The sequence below is a fragment of the Malus domestica genome, chromosome 11, assembly GCF_042453785.1.
Source record: "Malus domestica chromosome 11, GDT2T_hap1".
NCBI classification, from domain to species: Eukaryota; Viridiplantae; Streptophyta; class Magnoliopsida; order Rosales; family Rosaceae; genus Malus; species Malus domestica.
Window position 1 is genome coordinate 12,621,239 of NC_091671.1, and position 23,152 is coordinate 12,644,390.

General features: G+C 35.5%; 2 long non-coding RNA genes across 2 annotated transcripts; both read right to left on the bottom strand.

Moving 5' to 3' along the window:
• Window positions 1-7,339: 7,339 nt before the first annotated feature.
• Window positions 7,340-12,002, bottom strand: LOC114819834 (uncharacterized). Its single transcript, XR_011573411.1, has 8 exons — window positions 11,827-12,002; window positions 10,957-11,011; window positions 9,861-10,131; window positions 8,677-8,914; window positions 8,354-8,572; window positions 8,136-8,234; window positions 7,963-8,045; window positions 7,340-7,877 (listed from the first exon to the last, which is right to left on the bottom strand). It is a non-coding gene; the product is annotated as an uncharacterized lncRNA (long non-coding RNA).
• Window positions 12,003-19,095: 7,093 nt separating this feature from the next.
• Window positions 19,096-20,113, bottom strand: LOC139189156 (uncharacterized). The gene is made up of 3 exons (XR_011572736.1): window positions 19,695-20,113; window positions 19,425-19,605; window positions 19,096-19,333 (listed from the first exon to the last, which is right to left on the bottom strand). It is a non-coding gene; the product is annotated as an uncharacterized lncRNA (long non-coding RNA).
• Window positions 20,114-23,152: the final 3,039 nt, after the last annotated feature.

Consider the following 23,152-nt stretch of genomic DNA (forward strand, 5'->3'; position numbering starts at 1 on the left):
ATCTGAAGAGAAGAAAGGATGAAGAAGAAGAAGGAGAAAGGAGGGAGAAGAAGGGAGGGGGTCGGGAGAGATGGTGAGAAGTGGGTGGATGTGCAGGAGTCGAAAGGCGAGTGCAAAGGAGGGGAATGGGTGGGTGTGCGGGAAGGATGCGTGTAGGGAAGAGAGGGGATGGAGAAGAAGGGAGGGGGGCGGGAGGGGTCCTCCTCTGAAGAGAAGAAAGGATGAAGAAGAAGGAGAAGGGATGGAGAATAAGGGAGGGGGTCGGGAGGGGTCCGAAGAAGAAGAAGAAGAAGAAAAAAAAAGACAAAAGAAGAAAAAAAACAAAAACAAATAAAACCCTTTAATGACATGTGGCGCCTAATCATTGTCAACATGGGTGCCACATCATCACTTAACGGGAGATTTAACAGTTTGACTAACAGATGTATGAGATTGTCCCAAAATTTACACTTTACGTATAACTCTAGGATGAAAAAAAAACTTGATGTACTAAATGTTGAAAACCACAAAACATGAGGGTAGTAAACTGATATTTACCCTATTTTTTTTATCAGAAAAAAAAAGATGAACCTGGAAAAACTTGATTTTGTGACAACACTTAAAGAATTACCGTACATGGGTCGTAGATGCCAAGATTCATCTCGAGGCAGGAAATCTTAGAGGCACTATTAAAAAAGGAAACATTGCATCCTCCCAAGGTCAAGTGAAAGCCATGAATTTTATTCGTCAGCACATCCATTAAGGATTAAAGAGCTAATATCTGACGGTTCATAACCCACTGGCTCTTTGGAATGCCTTAATCGATAGATATAATCACCCAAAATGGTGATTATCCTAAGAGCTCGTTATGACTAGACACATTTGCGATTTTAGGATTTTAAGTTAGTCACTGAGTATAAATTTTTGCAATGTTTAGAATCAACTTCAAAATGAAACTTTGTGAGGATAATGTCATTGAAGCATACATGCTGGAAAAAAAATAGTACTTGTCATGCCTCTAATTTGCTCATGCAACAACAACATAGCGATCACTGTTTTATAGAGTACAATCAGTTGATATTAGTACAATACTCTTCGTGGGTGAACAGAACAATGAGCTCTCGATGAAAAATCTTCAGTCCCAGTCAACTGGAACGCCATCATTCTCAAAAGTGAATGTTGCTTCCCTTGAAAAAAATACCACATCCTCTCATGGTAGTAACTACAGACGAGGACGTGGCCATAGACAAAGTCAATAGAATGGAAAGGGTAAACCCAAGGGTTTTCATAGTTATAACCAAGGTCCAAAGAATAATTCAGTCTCAAGCTTTAAGAATGTAATTGCTATAAAGGAAAAACTTGTATGAATCAAACTTGTGGATCTTTATCATGCATCACTCAAAGGAAAGTATGTCAAGACTAATTTCATCAACCTGGCTGATCAGATGGATATACATGGTTTAGTGTTCAATTTATTTGGTCAAATGGACACAATCCCATTTGGATGTTTGTAACTTCATTGTGGAAATGAGAAATGAAGTTTATGCGTCTGATTAAATCAATTTTATGTTTTTCATTTCTAACCTTTTTGTTTGAAAGCTTGTAATTTCAATAAAATAAAAGTGACAGTGTAGTTTCCTTTATTATAAATAAATTGTTGAGGTTTTCCTGAGCACGATTTGTTAAGTTTTTTTTTTGGAACAAAATATAGTATCTACACTAAGGATTGGAGGAGTGGCCTAAGCCTCACACTGGGTTAGCCATAGTAATGTGGTTCAAATTCGCCTTTGGCGAAAATTGAACCTAAGACCTCGCACTTACAAATGAAGAGAAATACTACTAGACCGTAATACTAAATGACAGAAATTTGTTGAGTTTTAAAGATATACGTTTAAATGATACTACATTGAAACAAGAAAGACAAATAATGTGAAATCTATGCATTACCTCTAATAATACCCTGAAGGGTACGTTATATTGGAGAAGTTGCGTGGTTTATCGAGTGGATTGTATTATCTCTGCTAATTAATAAAACACTCATTGTTAACCAAAATACTATGAAATTACTAGTTTAACTCTCTAATTAAATCAGAATATGAATAAGAAATATGGGGGCAGAAATGTAATTTCACACAACCAAATTTTGCTGTTTTTTTTTTCAAAATCTCATCTACATATAATCCTAACAAATCTCTAATTAAAAATAAAAAAAATTAAAAAAACTTCACACTCCCACATTCTCTATCACTCTCTTCCTCTCTCCTTCTATTTCAAAAACAAAAATAAAAAATTTTCTCACACACTTTTTGTGTGCTCATATGCTAGTACATACATAAAGATAACTAAAGCACATAATGTTGTGAACCAAAAGTTCATTAGTCAAAAAATTTACATGCTTTGGTACGACCCTTGGCTTATCCAGGATCCACCATGATGCAGGATTATTACCAACTCTAATGGGCAACCGTTATTGAACAGACATATTGTTGTATCAGATGATAACCCTTGCAAGGATTGTAATTAAACCATCTCAATCAGATTGATGTTGAATCCCATCATTTTTTCAAAGAATTCAAGGAGATAATTGTGGGCCTATTCAACTATCTTGTGGATCATTTCGATATTTTCTCACCTCGCTTCTTTATGTTCATTTCCCCTTGTCTAACACAAGTAAATAAACTAAACAGAGAATTACATTGATCCCGTTCCACTTCATTCTCTAACAAAGGTTCGAACATTTTGTCTATTTATAACATATTCAAAATTGAATATCAAAACTAGGACTTTTAGTCGCAGCTAGCTAGCCTTGATTTTGAAACTATTCCATATTGTAAATTTACAATATAGTGTAGTGTCTGCATACTGGTCACATTTTATAACAAATTCTCTTTCCTATGGATCCCTTTTATTTGGGTCTTTGCAGCTTTGCCTAATATTGTTGCCGGCTTCCACATAAACGGAAAGACTTCTTTTAATTTACATGAATGCTTCAGAAGAATTGACTGATTTTTTATTTTTCAATCATTCGAAGGGGTACTAGCAAATTTTTCGTTTGAACATTCTTTTTTTATCTTTTTGGCTTTCATTTTCATCTTGTAATGTTGGAAAGCAAACCAAACAGTTTATTTCGATGTCACCTTTTAAAGATCAACTCTGTTCAAAACTAACCAAATTTAAAATTAATGGTAATCCAACAAATAAACGAAACATGTTATTCATCCAAACACTAAAAATTTGATGATGTTCATCTAATAGTTAAATGAATGCTAATTTGATTCACTTTGTTTTTGTAGTGTAGATATTTAGAGAGTGAACGGATAAAATAGAACTAGAAAATTTGACCAAAGAGTTCGGTAACATCCCCGTTTGTTAATACTTAAAGTCACTGTGGCATAAAACTTGTATCGGCTTTCTTCATGTGGTGCTCTGCAGAACACAATGATGTTGGCTAGATCGTCTTCCTTTCATTGGCTTAATTTAGATTTTGGACATGTCCAGTAGGATCTTGTCAGCCTTTGAAGACTTTAAGCAATGCAAATCGTTTTCAGTTGGCCCCATTAAAGATAAGTCATTGTCATTATGGTCCTTATATGGAGCCATGAATTGAAGGACATTAATTGTTTGTTGTTATGCCCCAGACAATAGCCATTCATAAGTCACAACCCACTCTACTGGAGAAGATATTTTTTAGTGTGATTGATACACGGAGTGGTACATGTTACTATACAAATGGTGGGATATGTGTGTTAAAAAGTTAATAACTTAAAAAATAAAATTTATCATTATTTATATAAAAATACGTAGTGTAACACCCGTGTTCCAATCATAATAAAAAATTTCTTCTCCTGGGCCATGCCTTCACTGTTAGATAGAACACAATATCCAACACCAATGATATTCTTTCACTTCGGTTTAGCTAAGTGGGGTTGGCATGTCCATAAACGAAGGTAAAAACTTATTGGGAGTGTTCCTGATACATGACACATGATAATGCGAGTACGAGAACAACTTGATTCAAGGGGAAGGATTTGTTTTGTTTAGAGTTTATGTAGTCTATATAAATGTCCGTACACTTCTCATTACATAAATAAATTAGTAAACATAAAGTAGTGTTACAATCATATTAAAAATTTCTCAACAAGGGTTGAAAACCAAAACATTGATCAATATAACTGTTCTTCCTATCTCTTTTTGTTTTTGGTCAATAACTTCTTGTCACTCAATTGTTACTACAGTTGTGATTCACATAAGTTTTTTCCTTCAAAGAAAACAGCATGAAATTAATTCAATTTTTTTTTTGGTCAAAATTACAGTAAGAACGCAGTATAAAATTGTGTAAAACCCTCCTCGTCGCTATTAAAACTGTGTAATGTGTATATATAGTGGGGTCACAGATGAGATTGCTCATAACTTGTGCAACCAAAACCAAAGATATATGCTCATCTTTAACACAACCTGATGGAAACTAAAGGGTGCGTTGCTCAATCATTGAATGAGTCATGTCAGCAAATGACATATTTGCCTCTAGAGTAAGCTCCAAAAACTTGAAAATTCAGAAAAATGTTGGATATTTTTGAATTATTCCTCATTAAAGAATTTAATTACTTTATATAAACACATTAAGTTACAAAGGCTGGATTGTAATTTATTCTTAGACCTCAGTTATTGAACCGGCCCCGTAACTTCGGTAAGAAGAATAACGAAACACAAAATATTTGAATCAACTAGCTCATAGTTTGGTCTGTGAAAAAAAGGAATTCCTCTTGAATTCGAATTCTCTGCTTGGTTCTATCAAATTTTTCTCGACGATAAAAGAACAAAAAGAATAAAGACACAATTTGACTATCTTCTTCAGTTTGATGTGCTTTCCAATAAATGACGTACAATTTGTGCTTACCTATGTGTGACCATTGAAGCGGTTCATATTATTCAAACTTATCCAACAGATTATTCAAACTTATCCAAGTAAAGAAAACGTAAGAATATTGATAGAAAATTATGTGCCCATTAATGGTACAATTGAAACCATTACACACGCGCAATTACAGCCTACAAACATACAGTTCTTTCTCTCACGTACTCATAAGTCATACGATCAATGGAATTCTAGCTTAGCTAGAGACTAGGGCTCCTTGTTTGTTAAGTAATGGGGCTTTAGCTAGTTGACCCTGACTCTTCTTGTTCGTTTGATGAAAAGAAATAAGATCAATGAGGGATCGACATTGATGGTGCCCTAACGTTGATCACTTTTCTACGCTGCATGCATTTTTCCAGTATTCTTTTGCTCATAGCTGGTTACTCTGCACATGTCATATGTGGACTTGAACATTGAGAGTAAATATTGTTCTACACTTTCATATACACTTCCATTGGTATCCCAACTTAATCACCTACAGTTTGACATATCGATTTGGTTTTATTACAAAGGGCATTGGTATAGATAAGAGTAAAACCATTTAGGACTATCAGATATTTTACTTCTCTCCTTCTCTCGCTCACCTTTAAAAACTTCTCCACAATATGGTCGACTCCTCCTTTGGTTGGGGTCGGTGGTAGCCAAAACCTTTCAATTCTCAGTCCTCTTCTCTCATTCCCCAACCTTTTTCTCCTTTTTCTCACCTTATCTTACCTTGTTATGTCTATTTTTCGCGGTTGTAGTTGGTCTGAGCCTCTGTCTCAGTGTTCTCTGAGCTTTGCTTTTAGTTTACCCTGAACTTATCTCATATCTGTCATTTTTCTCTCTAAGTATCATTCCTCATCACATATCCTCTACCATCTACCTCTGCTATTCAACTCTTTGGATGTTTCCTTCAAGGATGTTATCTGGCGACACTCCTTGGTGGTTAGTTGCTTTTAAAGTACTTTTTGCACTATTTGGTACGATTATGGTAGCCCTCATAGCACGGATGGCGTGTCTATCCACATCCTCTATTGATCCATTTGGTTCATTGGTCCTTCTTCTACGTGGTGGCAGCTTTGGGGTGGTGGTGCGGCTAATATGGTGGAGGCAACTGTTTTCTTTTTTCAGTTCTCCGGTTTTTTGGCTTTTGTATTGCTATGGACTGCCTCTTTTGGGCCTATTTCATTCTAATTTCTTTATGTAAACTTGGGCTTTGTTTGACTCTTTTGGACTCTCTTTTTGGATGGTGTTTACATTTGTATTATTTTTCTCTTTTAATGGAATTTAATTGATTGACCAAAAAAAAAATAGTGAAACAATTTAATATAAACTATAATTTAATATTTTCTCAAATTTTTGATATGAGATGCATTCTTCAGTTTCACCGCTTAAATCAGGTTTAGATATATATATAAATTTCAGCTATACCTAGACGTTTGGGATGAGATAATGGTTGAGTTTCACGTGAGAAAGATTAGTATATTGTTGTATGTACCTGTGTGAGCACTCTATTGGCAACGTAACATGCATGCATGGCCTTAAGAATGAAGGAAAGTGTCTTTATAAATGGCGGATGTCGCATTGTTGCAACTGCCTCTCACATTGTGGGTGTTGAACCTATAAACATTTAAAGATCCCACATCATTTCCGTGAAAGCTGGCACAATGCCTCTTAAGTTTTAACAAGGGGTGGAGCCAGCCTCCATAAGTTCATATTTGGCATATATGTGACGTACCAAGAAACTTTTGGCGAAAATACGTGAGATTCTGTTATGTAATTGAAAATGTATCTTATTCATCTATATTTATTCATTGTGTATATTCTTATAACGTGATGAGAGATGTAGATATAAAAAAATGTTTCTCCGATTGCACATAAAAATGTCCAAATGTTAAATCCAAGGACTGTACATAGGAGGGGATGTTCCCTGGGAAAGCCTTCTTTTCTACCTTTCCTGTTGACGTGCTCTAGAAAGTCCAGCAAATTTAAGGGCGGGAGATCACACTACTAAATTAAACAGTTTGCGCGACGAGGGAGATTTTTGTTGCGCAAATCATTATTAGGTCGCACAAAAACTATGGCGACCAGAAAATCGTCGAGCGTATTTTGTCGCGTAAAGGTTGTGAAAAAAGACATTGCGTGACGAAAAATTTCAAATTCGTCGTGCAAAAAAAAAATGTGCGACGCTTTACTACTCGTTGCGCTAAAGTTATACAGACGAAGGTTTTCGTTGTACGATATAAAAGGGTACAAGTACGCTTTGTGACTAGTTCGTCTCAAAAAGTTTGCGCGACGAAAAATGTAAGAGGCGCATGGTAATGCGCGACGAAGTTATATGACGCGCTTAATTTTACGCAATGACTGTTCGTCATCGCGCAAGTGTAATTTAAAAAAAAAAATAGAATAAAGGGAAAATTAAAAAAAAAAGAAGATTTCATACTAATAAAAAAAAAAGCAAATTAATGAATAAAAATGTACGTACAAATATAAAGTTTTAAAAGAAAGCAGGAACAAAACTATGAAAAAAAAGCAAAAAAATCTATAGGAATGTCGTTCGAAGGATCTTGCTGCTGGTTGGGGACGGGGTCGGAGGTCAACGGGCCTGATTGCTGTGCTTGCTCAGTGTGGAAGGGCTATGAGGGCGATGGTGCAGAAAAATCGGGGAGATGTATTCCGAAGGAACTGAGGGCTTGTACAAGCATCGACATTTGAGACTTGTACGATGCCAGCTCACTCCTCAGCCCAGCGACTTCTTGCGTCAAAGCCGTAACCTGGCCCTTTGACTGCGATGATGATGAGGCTCTACTATCCTGCTGCCTGGCATTTCCCATCCCCCGACAATAAGTCCCTGGCCTCCGACCGAAAGTATGGTCCAACGTCTCTATAATGATGTGAAACCCTGCATCCTCAGGGGGATCCACAGACTCAATCGGCATGTCCGAGGGAAGCTGGGAGGCGGACTCTTGAAGCACCGATTGACTCTTCTCCACCATAGTTGCTTGTGAAAAAAAAAGCATGGATTATTAATAGAAAACAATTTGAAATAATTAGTGTAAATGTTGAATGCATAAGAAATTACTTACATGAAGGGACTCGCGGTCAACTCATTCCCAGGCCGAACATAAACATTAGCAAAGCCGTCGATTTCCGGAAATTTTGAACCCTCCTGAAATCGAAAAAGATAAGGAAAATGTTAGTAAGAAAAAAAAATTATTAGTGACATTTTAAAATTGGAAATGAAAGATGTAATATATACCTTCCATCACGCCCCCATCTTATAGGAGAAAGGCCTTGAACCCGAATGGTGGAGAAGAATCTTCTTCTCCCGATTGATCTTGTTCGCCTTCGCCTTCTTCTGTTATTAAAAAAATAAACGTATTAGTTGTAATACTTAAAGAAAATTAAAAAAATAATAATAAACATTAGTAAAAATTAAAAAAAGTAAAATGAAAGAAGTCGTAATTAAAAACGTACCACATAGCCCCGCTCTTGAAAATGACCGCAAAGCTAAACCCAACTATCTTGTCAGTCCTTCAACTCCTTTTGACAACCCTCATCGAGAGTGACTTGCGGATCATCAAATTGTTGGAAACATTCGTGCAAGTCACTTTTCTACTACTTGTAGCGTTTGGAGAAGAGCCGATTGAGGTACGTGAACATGTCCTCGTCCATGTCTTCCAAATTGTAGTTTGTCTGCAATGTAACAAATATTTGGAAAGTATTAGTAATAAAAGACAGTAATAAATATAAATATATAAATTTTACATGAAAAGCATTAAAAATGCAACTCTACTTACGGACAATTGGTTGCGCACCGTGTTCTTCGTCTCCTCCGGCTCGCCTTCCAAGACTTCCACAACATAGGGCAAAAGGTCTGCACGACATGCCCAATGTCGTGGGCCAATGCATTATGCTACTCCGCAGTTGGTGCTGCCCGATGTCGCTCATCGTATCCGATTGGGATACGACCGTTGGTCACTCGGGTGACCTTCGCCGTCTTCAATTGCCGACAAGGTCCTAGGGTGTTTTTCTTCGCTGCAAAGAGATAAAAAAATCATTAACCCAAAACTAATAACAAATCCTACTAAAATTTCGGCATAACCTCCCCTATAATTAAAACATTTCTCAAAACCCTAAAAATAACATAAACAATATACGCATCCAACACAATGATCACAACAGTTTAATAAAAGGTTTAGAACGATGACAACTTTTTAATCCTTACATGACATAACTTAACAAATTGAACCTAAAATAATAAAACTGATCAGTTAACATTCACATACATTTTCTTCCTCTATTTCTACTAAAAGTTACTTATTGAGCATCACAGCTACTTCTGTGTTTGAGGCCACTATTTCCTTTCTCCTAATTAGAATATATTTCCAATTCGAGCGTTTTCAGAGACCATAACAAACTTCTAAAAATGGCGACAAGTGCCATCCAAGACGGCCAATTTTCGAGCTTGTATACACAGGCTCTTGACATTGCTGGCAACAAGCTTGGCAAAGAATTCTAAGCTGCCATAGCAAACAATTCCATATAACCTCATCCACATTGACTTTTGTAAGACTCTGACAGTCACAACCGAAACTTCTACGACTCTAAATACTTTGCTTCATGATAATTACCAAGGTTTTCATTTCCCAGTTAAACATTTTCGCCATTTCCTCATCATCAAATTTCTTCCACAACTTTATCGTTTCAATTCCGTGAGAAACCCATTTCAGTAACTAAGAAATGACACATAAATTAACAAAAAAAATTGTAAAAACATAAAAATTAACAGATATGAATTATGGAATACACACAATTTCGATTTCATGACAAAACCCATTTCTGAAAGCGAAGAAATTGCAAACAAGAAAAGAGAAAACAATGGAAACTTTTAAATCCTTACATGACTTGACATAACAAATTGAACCTAAAATAACAAAATTCAGTTAACATGGGAATGAGGGAGTGAATTAGGATTGTATACCTGGTCGTGTACCCGAGGCATCGGTTATGGATCCCGATGACAACATCTGGTCTGTAGTGCGGGGGCGCCGGTGAGTACGTCGGGCGCTAATAGGCAACGCCACTGAAGAAGTCGACGATGCCTGCGCCTATGGGACTGAAGGACCAACTGGGTCAACCGAATTGACCGGCCTATGGTCCATCTATGCCGGAGCAGTGGCGGCAATAGTAGGTGTAGTAATCGGACTAGGTGTAGAAGTCATCGCCCTCCGGGTTCTAATGAGGTGTGACATCTACAAAATTGGAAATCAATTTGTTTTGTACACAAAGATTTAACTTACCATACACATACTAATAATTTCATCTTAAATTTAAAACGAAATTTAAAAACCCAAATTCTAAACCCAATTCAAGTTAGGCAGAAACAAAACTTAAAACTAATATACTATACACAAACTAATCAATTTAGATAGGATATAGACCCAACAATTATAACTTATAAGAAGAAACTAGCATAAAGGAGTAGTTGGAGGCAAAATCTGTATGTATGTGCTCTTTGTGTGTCAGGGAATTCAAGTGACAAATAAGCCACAAGCTAGCAATTTGGCTCCTCGAGGGTAGCAGAAACCAAGAACATGCACCCAAGTTAATGGATAGAAACAAAAAAGCATGGCACATATTCAACAATAACCAGGGATACAAGCATCATAGCTAGAAAAAGAAAGCATTAGACATCTTAGGAGTTACAAAGTTCAATATATCATGCCAATACACACAACATGTGCTATAACACAATTAAAACAAAGGGAAGCAGAGGATAACTGATAACCTTCTTTGCATCTCCCTAGAAGTAGAGATGATAACCTTCTATTTTCAAAAATCAAAATACAATATTTGTCAATGAATACAATCAGAAAACCAATGAAAAGAGAGTAACCAAAACATCTAATTCTGATATGTAAGCTCTCATCAAATGAACCTTAAAAAAGCAAGTCAACCACAACAATATCAAAATCCATGGGACTACTTTCGAGTAGACCACTTGAACTTGAAGTCAAACAACAATTCTAGAAAGCAATGGAAGGTAACAAAATTATGGAAATAGTAATTAAAATTACCATAAAGTAATGTAGGTGACCAAAGTGTACATCCAAAAGCTAGTGGATTTTTCTCCTGAAAATTGAAAAAAATCAAGAATGACAATCTCATCATATGAAAGTATTTTCGTTAAAGAATGACATTATTAGCAATGAAAGTATTCGTTGACAAAAAACCTCACCTGGTATCCAAAAAAGAAAAACAAATTTCCTCAAGAGAGCAAATAAATACCCATCTAGAATATGAGAACTTACAATACAATATCATTCTCCAGGAAACTCAAATTTGGATGGAAAAAAAATCCCAAATTACTGAACCCTTTCTCCAAAAAATGAAATTTGAAATATGAAAAATGCCAACTCGCTCAACCCATGTTCTAGATGTGTTCATGTCTACATATTTTATGAAGAGAGCAACGTGCAATCACAGAGAAAACAAAAACAAAGGGAAGCACATGGAAGTTTATAGAACTAATCTCCTTATGTGCACTTTCCATCCTCAAACCTATGAAACCTATTGTTATCCCTCACTATGATAACTCTTCCTGAGCACTTGGACATAAACTTGATTGTAGTATGACAATCGCCACTAATTTAAGAACCCCTAATTTAAGAACCTTAAATCTAACCCCTAATTTTAGAAAACCTAATCTAACCTCACTGCCTAAATCGTTCCCCTAATTTAAGACCTAAATCTAACCCCAATTAAGAACCCTAAAAACTCTAATTTAAGAACCTAATGTAACCCCCAATTTACGAACCCTAAATCTAACCCAACTGCCCTAATTCTAACCCCCAATTTGAAAAAGAAAAAAAACCAAAAAAACCCTAATTCTAACCCCCAATTTGTAAATAAAGAAAATTGAAAATAAAAACTAAAGAGGAAATTACCTCTTGGAGACGAAGTCACGACGGCCGGAGAGAGGGACGGAGAGAAAGATGGAGATACAGAGGAAAGAGAGAGAGGGTATCGCGCAGGGAAAAAGGAAGAAGAGGGAAGTGAGGGGAAGAAGGAGAAATGGGGTTAAAATATAGAATCTTGCGCAACAGAGTTTTGTCTCGCAAGGCTAAACAATTGTTGCGCAAGTTTTTTAAAATTTCAGCGAAAAAAAATGCCTTAATTGAAATTTTAGACACTTGCGCAACGAATACATATATTTCGTCGCGCAAATACACTTTGTGCAACGAAATATATGTATTCATCGCGCAATATTCTGGCATAAATTTAAAATAACCATTAAATCATGATTTTTTGTTTATAACCGTCGAAAAGTTTTGTTTCGTTACTTGATCTCTAAATATTTGTTTTTTGCGATTTTTGGCTTATGCGATCTCGAACCATATACAAACAAGTTTGACGGTTGGATTATTGAAATTAGTTTCATACAATGCGTATCTCATAAAAAAGATAGATTCACTAACACTTAGAATTTGTTTATACTTTTATTAAGTATAACAAAAGATTTTGTGGTATCCACTAGTGTAAATAATTTTAATTGAAGATCAAATTCATTCATTGTATTCATATAGGGTCAATGAGTGTAGCTGTAAAAAAAATCATTAAAATCGGAGTTAAAATAACCGTTAACTTGTGATTTTTACCTTTCTAACCGTCGAAAAGTTTTGTACCGTTACTTGATCTCTGAATGTTTGTTTTCTGCAATTTTTGGCATATGCGATCTCGAACCATATACAAACAAGTTTGACGGTTGGATCGTTGAAATTAGTTTCGTACAATGCGTATCCCATCAAAAAGATAGATTCACTAACACTTTAGAGTTTATTTATACTTTCATTAAGTATAACTAGTGTGAATAGTTTAAATTGAAGATCAAATTCATTCATTGTATTCATATAGGGTCAAGGAGAAGCTGTAAAAAATCATCAAAATCAGAGTTATTTTTTGTTTCTAACTGTTGAAAAGTTTTGTACCATTACTTGATCTCTAAATGTTTGTTTTTTTTTTTATGATTTTTGGCGTATGCGATCTCGAACCATATACAAACAAGTTTGACGGTTGGTTGGATCGTTGAAATTAGTTTAGTAGATTTAAATTTATTTATTTTGTACATATAACCACTTAAGAAGTTGAATGGTATGTATATTTAAGCTGATCCAACGGTCACCAATTTTTTAAATTTAATTTAATATATATATATAATTTTTATAGTTTTTAGGGGTATAAAATTGTTAAATTAATATATATAATTATTATAGTAATTTCTTTTAGGGTTATAAAATTATAAAATTAATATTTTGCTTGTCGTGTCGGGTTATCGGGTCGTGTCAGGAATTGTTAGGCCTAGCATGCGCGACCAAAAATTGTTATGCGTCACGCAATTATGTTTTAAAATGGTTTTTTAATTTTTTTTATTTTGTTTACAATTTGTTATAAAATACAAACATACCAAATTTATTTACAAAGTAATTTACATATAAAATATTCACATATAAAATGGGAATCATTCATACTATTTTTTCCATTACTCTATATAATGCATTAACCATTTCATGTGTTTTACAAAAAAAGTTACAAATAAATTGCCTTAATCTTCATCCGAACTATAATAACTTTCACTTTCGTCGCTACCATCATTTTCAATGTCTCATTCCTCATCATCGATAGGTATGTCACCATCGTCGTTTGTGCACACTGGATCATCATATCGTGGAATATTACCAAGGTCAATTGTGATCGACTGAATTGATATTTCGATTGAAGATATTTCTTCTATCTGAAATGGTTCTTGGATAAGATTAGTATCTCGGAGTGTTTCTGCACCACTTTCCATCAAAGATTCAAGATGTTGGTTAGCAACATTGTCGATGTCATCGTCAGTACAACTTGTTCTGGTATAACATACACGTTCCTATGATCCATCGTCTGAACAACTTTCCAACCCCTCCTGGCTTTAGGGTCATCTATATACAAAATTTGTTTTGTCATGGTTGCTAAGATGTAAGGGTCGTCATCATACCAAGTTTTGTTAGTGTTCACTTATAGTAATCCATGATCTTTTTTCACACTTTCATGCCTATTTGGGTTTGTATCAAACCATCGACACTTAAATAGGATCACTTGGCACTGGTCTTTGTAAAGCAATTGCATGACACTTGTTAGTTTACCATAGAATTCAATGTATGTACTTTCGCCTTCCCTGGGGACATGAACACCGCTGTTTTGCATACACAACTGGTCATCTCGTGCACCCGCTAAGAACTTGACTTTGTTAACATTGCAACTCGAGTACAATTCAACGCGAATTGGTCCGAATGCCAAGTTATATAACTTTTCACTGTACACGGGAGAATTCGATGCTTTCAGTTGATTCACCTAATATTAGACAAACATTTAAATTTGTTAGTTCAAGCAACTTAATTGGTACAATATACACGTCCAATACAAAACACTTCAAACTTACATATTCATGCTCGTCTAGGTATACAAATGTGAAGGATGTGCCTGCTTCATCATATTTTCATGCTCGTCTAGGTATAACAGTGTCTCGTCACAATTGTTGAGTACGAACCAATGTGCTACATCCATGTCCTTCTTGGAAAACGACTTGCCATAAATCGGATCTCCGAATGGTCGAGCGATTTGGGCAAAAATTGAAAGTTTCTCCTTTCTCACACCCTCGTCATTATTGCGAGGAGGACAATTGAAAGTTGTCTCAACATCCTTTAAATACATTCCATAAAATGTAAGCGCCTCATATACCACCTAAGCTTGTATAATAGATCATGTGGGCTTCGCTTTGTTTCGTACACTTTTCTTCAAGTCTCCGAGAAGCCTGCCAAAAGAAAACAATACGATACACATATTACTAATTGTAATCTATTTAATATTGATTAATAAAAAAGACGAGCAATATATACCTTTCTATTGGATACATCCATCGAAAGTTGATTGGTCCAGCAAGCAATGCCTCCTCTGGTAAGTGAACCATCACGTGTATCATACTTGTGAAGAAGGCTGGAGCAAATATCATCTCAAACTTGCATAGAACTTGCACAATGTCATGGCACAACTGATTAACACGCGATATTTGAAGCATACCCATCAGGAAACTTTACAGATGATAAAAACTTTAAAAATTCTTTCTTGTCATTCGGTTTCATTGAAAAAAATGCAAGATCCTTTCTGGCTTTATCATTGTCCCTATTCATCCATAAACCCTATCGTATTCCCATTCATTCCAAATCAAGATGAGCTTTGATCGTGTCCTTTGTCTTACCCTCAATATCTAGAATTGTGCTGACCAATGTGTCAAATACATTTTTCTCAACATGTATAACATCGAGGTTGTGTCTCAATTTTATTTTGGACCAATACAGGAGCTCAAAAAACATAAACTTGTGTGTCCAATTCATATGTGTAGAAGGTCTTGTCCTACTGACATTTGTCCCGAAAGGAGCAAAATCCAAACTATTAAGCAGTTCCAAAATCTGAGCACTGAACCATTCTCTAGGTCTGAGGCGATGCTATTTCTCCCTGTCAAACTCTTTATCCTTCTCTCGCCACTCATGGTCCCAAGGCAACCGTTTTCGATGACCAAGCTAACAAACTTTTCCGGCGTGCCAACTAGATGTTACGTCTTCCTTGCATACAGGGCATGCCATATAACCCCTAGTGCTTCACCCGGAAACCATTGCATCTGCGGGGAAATCGTTCATAATCCACATCACTGCAGCCCACAAAGTGAACATCATGCCAGTACATCTGTCGTATGTGCGCACACCGTGTGTCCATAAATCTTTTAGCTCATCCACCAACGGCTGTAAGTATGCATCAATTGACCTACCAAATCCTCAGTTATCAATAGAGTCATCATCATGTATTCTTTTTTCATACATTTCCATGGTGGCAAATTATACGGAAATACGAAAATCGGCCAAGTACCATGGTGTTGGTTTAAAACCCCAAACGGATTAAATCCGTCAGTGACAATTCCCAATCTAACGTTACGAGAATTAGCAGCAAACTTGGGGAACATTCGATCAAACTTTTTCCATGCCTCCCCATCTACAGGATGTCGTATCACATCGTCGTCTACCCGATTTTCCTTACGTCATCTCATGTCAATAGCAATATGCGATGACATATACAATTGCTGCAACCTAGGTTTTAGGGGCAGATAACGCATAACGTTTTGTGGGATCTTAGTCGTTCTATTATGAGATGTCATTTTGAACCTCGACTCATTGCATACAGGGCATTTATCTAATGATTTAGTCTCTTTGTAGAATAAAATAGAATTGTTTTTGCAAGCGTGAATGTTTTCATAACCCAATCCAAGACCATTCAACACCTTTTGCGTGTGTCTATAGTCTTTCGGCAAACAATTGTCCTTCAGAAGCATTCTCTTAAAAACCCCCAAAAAGTAATCGAAACACTGGTTCGACATACGATATTTTATTTTTCCAAGCATTAGTTCCACAATGGCCATGAGAATGGAAAAGCTCTCGCACCCCGGGTATAACTCTTGGTTGGCACATTTTAATAGTTTTTCATATTGTTCGAACTCTGCACTGTCCATTGGTGTAGGCATGTCATCTTCCCCTTCTTGATTTGTGTTTGTCGATACAAATGGAAAAGCATCATTTATAATATCCATGACTTGTTCATTAGGATCCATAATAGGTTCAACATTATCCACTCTTGTGGCATTTGAAGACGAAACATTGTCTAATTGTTCCCCATGATGGTTCTAAGTATTATATGTCTCAATCATTCCATTCTTTACTAAATGAAATTGAACATTTTCAATTGTCTCCCTTAACGTGTTGTTACACCTCCTACAAGGACACCGGATTCTAGTTAGACCCGAGTCGTGTGTACGTGCAAAGTCAATAAAATTCTCGATTCCATCCAAGTATTTGTCTGCGCATCTATTCGGGTTCTATATCCACGTCATGTTCATAATTCCTAGAACCATAATAACAATACAACAATCACAACAACTTCATACAAAATGATAATATCACCTTATGCCTCCGGTAAGAGCCCTATCCCATTTGGGAATGCATAGTCATGTCACATAATTTACGGCTACATCAGATTAGATTTCGACGTGGATGAATTTCGGCAGCATCTCGATACAGTTCTTCAGGTGTACAACCCGAATAACGTACAGAGATGACATCGAAATCTCCACAATCAAAACCTAATCCTTCAACCATAAACTACGCGTCATAACTGAGCATTAACAAACTGTCCAAATAATGGGAGAATTCAAGAATTAATTGGACCACAGTCATGCTTTCGCATCCATGCGCGAAATCCAACTAATCCTCAAATGAGAAACTAAGTTTTACTAAAAATAAAAAACAAGCACGAAGTTAATTTCAATTAACTCCGTACATCACAACACATATTTCTACGTCACGTACATATTTAACAACATAATATAAATATAATTTCACAACACAATATAAACATAACAAACTAAGTTCAACATAATTTAATTAGTTTTTTATGTTTAAAAAATAAAACAAAGAAAATACCTTCTCAATCGTTCTCCACCAATCGCTAATCACACACAATATCCTTATAGACAACGAAATTAATGGCGTTAGTATGAATTTACATTAATACTTTTATCGTAACAACAAAAAACGCTTACTAGACACACCGAGATAGCTCGATCAACCTAGAGAAGAAGATGGAGGGAGTATTAGATGATGAAATTGAGAGAAAATGAAAATGACGGATGACGGATTGAGCAAAATCGAAGGGATGAGTGCAGAGGCACAATTTGCAATTTTTTTTGCAGTTTGCCTCTGCACATGGTTGAATCCGGACTAAAAAGTTCACTTTTGGACGAATGAGTTTGCACGACGAAGGAAACTCTTCGTCGCGCAAACACCCATTGAGCGACGAATATGGTATTTGTCGCGCAAATGAAGCATTCGTCGCGTAAGTTTTCCATTTTTTTATTTTATGTCCTTTACTTTACAATTTATTCTTTTCAACATGAATATATTGTCGCGCAATGCATATTTTTTTAATTTTTTTCTTTCTATTTTTGTTATTCATTTGTATGTATTGTAAATTTTTATTTCAAACCTAATTAAACATTAAATTAATTAACAAAACTAATTCACTATCCCAAATTGAAATTATAATTAATGCAAATATTAATACTCATCCACATAACATATATTTATTCATTAAATTAAATATAAAGTCCATAAAATCTTTTTTTTTTAAACAACCCTCATCAACTTTAATCCTCCGCCCTCAACACATTAAACTTCCACTGCCGAAAACTCTACTTGAAAAGCCCATCCACATAAATCCGTTGCTTCTCATCGGTTTCATCAACATCCCGATGAACCTACATTAATGCCAATAACAACAAATTAGTAATTTAAAAAATATTACGTTTTAACAAAAATAATTTTTCATTATTTACCACAAACTTACCAATAACTCTCCCAACATGGACTTCTTCAACTCCTCAAGGACCTTTTTCCAAGACTCAAACTCGGTAGAACAATCCCTCCACACAAAATTTCCAATGTCATACTTAAATTCGGTGTATGCCTCAGCCAAATTTTTGCCTTCAAAGTACGACACTTGCTTTCATCGATACCTCTCTATTCGCACTACAAGTTTTGTTTTTGCCAGAACCTTCTCCAAAATAGGCCATTCTTTTTTAAACAAAAAAAATTTGAAAACTAGGGCTCTGAAACTGTGTTTATATAGAACTAGGACACCTTTGCGCAACGAACATATTTGTCGCACAAATTTCAAGTTTGTCACGCAAATCAATGCGGAATTAATTGGAAGGTTTGAACACATGCTGATCGTGCTTTGTGCGACAAACACATGTATTCATCGCGCAAAGGTTCCTTACGCGATGAAGTATCGTCGCTCAATATATTGCGCGACGAATAAAATATTAATTATTTATAGAATAAATATTTAAGATATTAATTAATACTTTAAATATTTATTCTATAAATAATTAATACTTGAAATATTATTCTATAAATAATTAATGCCTTAAATATTTAGTCTATATATAATTAATTACTTAATCCATACAATTATTTTCAGCATAAGTACGATATTCATTGAAGATTGTAAACACATATAAACCAAGGATAGGGTGCTTACATTAGGTTCCAATAAAAAAACCAATAGGAATTGAAACCTAATTAAGTCCAAATACATAATTGAAACATAATTAGGTCTGAATACATAACATATAAAAAAAACAACTTAAATTTAAATATTGTCATACAAAACATAAATTTAAAACTACTATTTGGATGATCCTGGTCCATTCCACAAGACTTCATAATGCCATCGATTGTAACCTCCCTCCAACGCATTATCCATCAACTTCATCAACTGTTCGTTCATATCATCATCAAGAGTATAATTACACTGTTACACATATATGCAAATAATTAATATCAACATATAACTAAAAATTTCACAAACTTAATTATTAATCCATCAAGAATAATATACTTACTAATACTTCATCCATCACAACCTTTTTCACATTCCCAGGCACATCTTCCCAAGAACGCCACTCAGCAGTGGGACAATTATTCTCCATGGCTACAACGATCGCATGCACAAACTCAAAATGATCCCTTAAATCATGTTGGTTGGCATTGCGTACACTCTCACCCTTGTTCTTATCCGCCATCCTAGCACGAACATAATTTTGAAGAATAAGGATAATAGAATTGTGATGAATCAGGACAGAAGAAACGAATATTTATAGGTAGGTTAGGACCTTTGCGCGACGAAGACTTTGTTGCGCAAACACCTGTATTAAATGTTGTATTAATTCCTCGGATTCACTTGTAGAAAATGGTCAAAATTGACAGGAACTTGCGCGACGAACTATTGGTCGTGCAAATTCTTTATTTTGTCGTGCAAGTTTTTCGCGCCAAACAAAATTACCTCGCATTTTCTTGCTCACTTCCTGCGACACCAAGGATTATTCGTCACGCGAAGTGTTCTTGCGCAACGAAACTCTTCGTTGCGCAATTTTTTTTCCTCCTCTATTTTCTATTTTGCGTGATGAAATGTATTTTTCGTCGCGCAAGTACACCTTGTGTGGTGAAATATTGTTCGTTGCGCAAAATATCATCGTCCAAGCTGTTTTTTCTATTAGTGTCAAAAAAGCCTTTGAGTGCCCCACACGAAGGATTCTTAATGGCTTCTGGTTTCTGTCCAATAACCATGATTAAGTGTTATTCTCTCTCTCTCTCTCTCTTTTCAAGGGAATCAAATATATATATGGAAGTATTTGTGGCCTCAAAAGGAGTAAAAAGCTCCACTGTCCTGGGTCACCAATTCACGTTCGCTCGTGGGAACAACTTTTGGCTGTGAAAGATAGTGCCCTTTTTTGTCATTTGATAAGAGAACAATTTAAACTTAACAATTATATTGTCATTGTAGTTTCATATGTATCGATCAAACATGCGCGACATTATATAGGAGAAAAAAAACTTATACATATTGTTGAATATATTGTTAGCACGAGGTACCACGTTGATGGTGTACTCGTTGTAAGTTCCTTATATGGGGTGAAATATGAAGTGGCTACTAGGGAGAGTATATGTCATGGCTTGTATTCTAATTATTAATGTATATTTGACGGCAAGTGGGTTTTGTCCAAATGTTCAATCCGAGTAGTTGAGGAGCATAATTAAGCTGGTTTTCCTTGAATAGTAATTTTATTTGCCTTTCAAAGTGCTTGAATGTCTACCATTTGAGTGGAGGAGATCAAAATTTTTGAATTTCTCACCTACAATGTAACTGTACATGTGGAAGTGATGGCAGGGTGTCATGCATAAGCTACATATATAAGGCAACTAAGCCTACTAAGGAAGAAAATACCAATTATGAAGGGACTGCACAGATCCATTTCTTGAGAATAACTACATGTATAGGTTTATGATTGAAACCGTTTGAAATTTCAACCTTCATTTGAAGATGATCTCATCTGGAGGATTAAATAATTTGTGATTCAAAATTTTTAATTTTTAATTTTTTTAATTTAATTGATTTTTTATTTTTTTTGAGATGTTTTTCAAATAAATATTAAAAAGATTAAATATATTCTATTATCTGATTTATACAGTAAAGATACGCAATTTACAAGTAATGATGTATTCCCTCGTAGGGAGATTCAAGTATTATTCAATTGTTATTGCCTTGTTGTCGTAATAAAGTGTTAATTTAGTATCCGAAAGGAGATGAACTGATGAAGTAGTGAAAGGTATTACAATATAGTGTAGAACTAAGGAAGAGTTTAAGGTTTTATGGGGTATGCTGAAAATAACTCGAATCCGTCCTATTTTATTCGTCTTTGTCACTCCCTCAAGTGACCTATCATGTGGGAGGCAATGAATACAAAAGTCTTTCTTGTAAAGACAGTCCTTCACATAAATTACTTTGAATAGGTAAATCAATCATTTGTCTTTGTGGATTCAACATTAATCCTCTCATACCTACTAATTGGTGTACTTGGGATGCATTTCCTCTAGTTCCCAAAAAGGACATCATATGGACTCGATTAAAAGGGTCGGTCATCCTAAAATTAGGATTCACTCCTTGTCGCAAATATTCACATGTAGCATACCATATCTCAATAGATCGGCGTAATTTTTCTACTGCGTCTACATTTCCATAATGGCATCAGTAGTAAATGAAAGGGATGATATAGCCCTATTGAGAGAGTATGGACCGGACCTAAGGTATCGTTTGGTATGCAGACGGGATATGATGGAACGGAATGGGACGGGATGAGTGAGACAGAATGGGACGGGACAGGACGGGACGGAACGGAAAGGGAGCAAAGATGCCCTCGGATGGAAACAAGGAGGAAGAAGGAGACAGAGAGATTATAATTTTGTGTTCCACGGATGTGGAACGAGTCGTTCCAGGGGGTGAGGCGGAACGAAAATTCACCCAAAATTCGTCCAGTCGAACATCGCGTTCCACCAGTTTTAGGCTCACCAAACGTGGACGGAACGCCTTGTCCCACTCTATTCTGTCTCGTCCCACGTACCAAACGGTACCTAAAGTATTCCAAATTACGCTTGAGTGCTAGGGTTAAATCAAAGAAAAGAACAAACAGGATTAGGGATCTTTTAGTTTAAATCAATTATAAGAAAGCTTTTAGCTAAAATTCAACCATAATAATTTTATAAATACCATTATAATTCAAATTAATTACATGATTGTCATTCAATCCTACAATGTTTTTCAACTAGCCAACTTTTCCTAGGACCAGTTAATCAAATTTCTAGCGACTAGCCGATCACACTGGCGGAGCTACACCCACAGCTACAACGAGCTGTAGCCTATAGGGAGGACTTTTACAAACTACAACTATAATAATCTATATATGAGCTTATTGTTGCTTATTGTAGGTATAATAGCCCACCCAACTCCTGCTAAATCTATTATTTAATATGCTTTTTTTAGTACAACGATATATTTTACACTAAGGGGAGGGGGAGTTTGGCTAAGCCACACAATGAGCAACCTAATTTGGTATCGAATTCGCCATCCACAAGAATCGAACCTAAGACCTGTCACTCATAAGTGAAGAGGAATACTACCAGACCGTAGTACTGTGTGACAATATGTTTTCTTTTTGTACAAAATATTATCTACACTAAAGGGGAGGGAGGTGTGATTAGCCTCACAATAAGCTTGCAAAGTTGCAATAATGTGGTTCAAATTAGCTTTTGTTGAGAATTGAATCTTAGACCTCTCACTTACAAGTGAAGAGTAATACCACTAGACTGTAGTACTAAGTGGTTTAATATTTTTCTTAATTCATAAATAATACTTCTATTACCTTATATATTATTTTACTATTTTTAGACTAAAAGTAAAAATGGTAAATTAATACGTAATTAGGTTTTCCTACTCCCCATGCATTTTACCTTATTCATTGAAAAGAAAAAGTCCCCTCAACACTCTTCGACAAAGTGTATTGCTTTCCCAAGAAAAGAAAAACTATAACATTATGTTTGGATGAGGAAAATAAACTTAGAATTTGGATAAAAGTCAGAATTTATAAATTAACATGCACCAATTCCTTTGTTTGGATTCATAAACATAGAAATTTAGAATTTCCGCGTGGAAAAAAACTTGGAATTTGGGACCTCTAATTCCAAAGTTTAAATTCCATGTAAATAGGTGTCATTTCCCAATTTCTATGATTAAGAG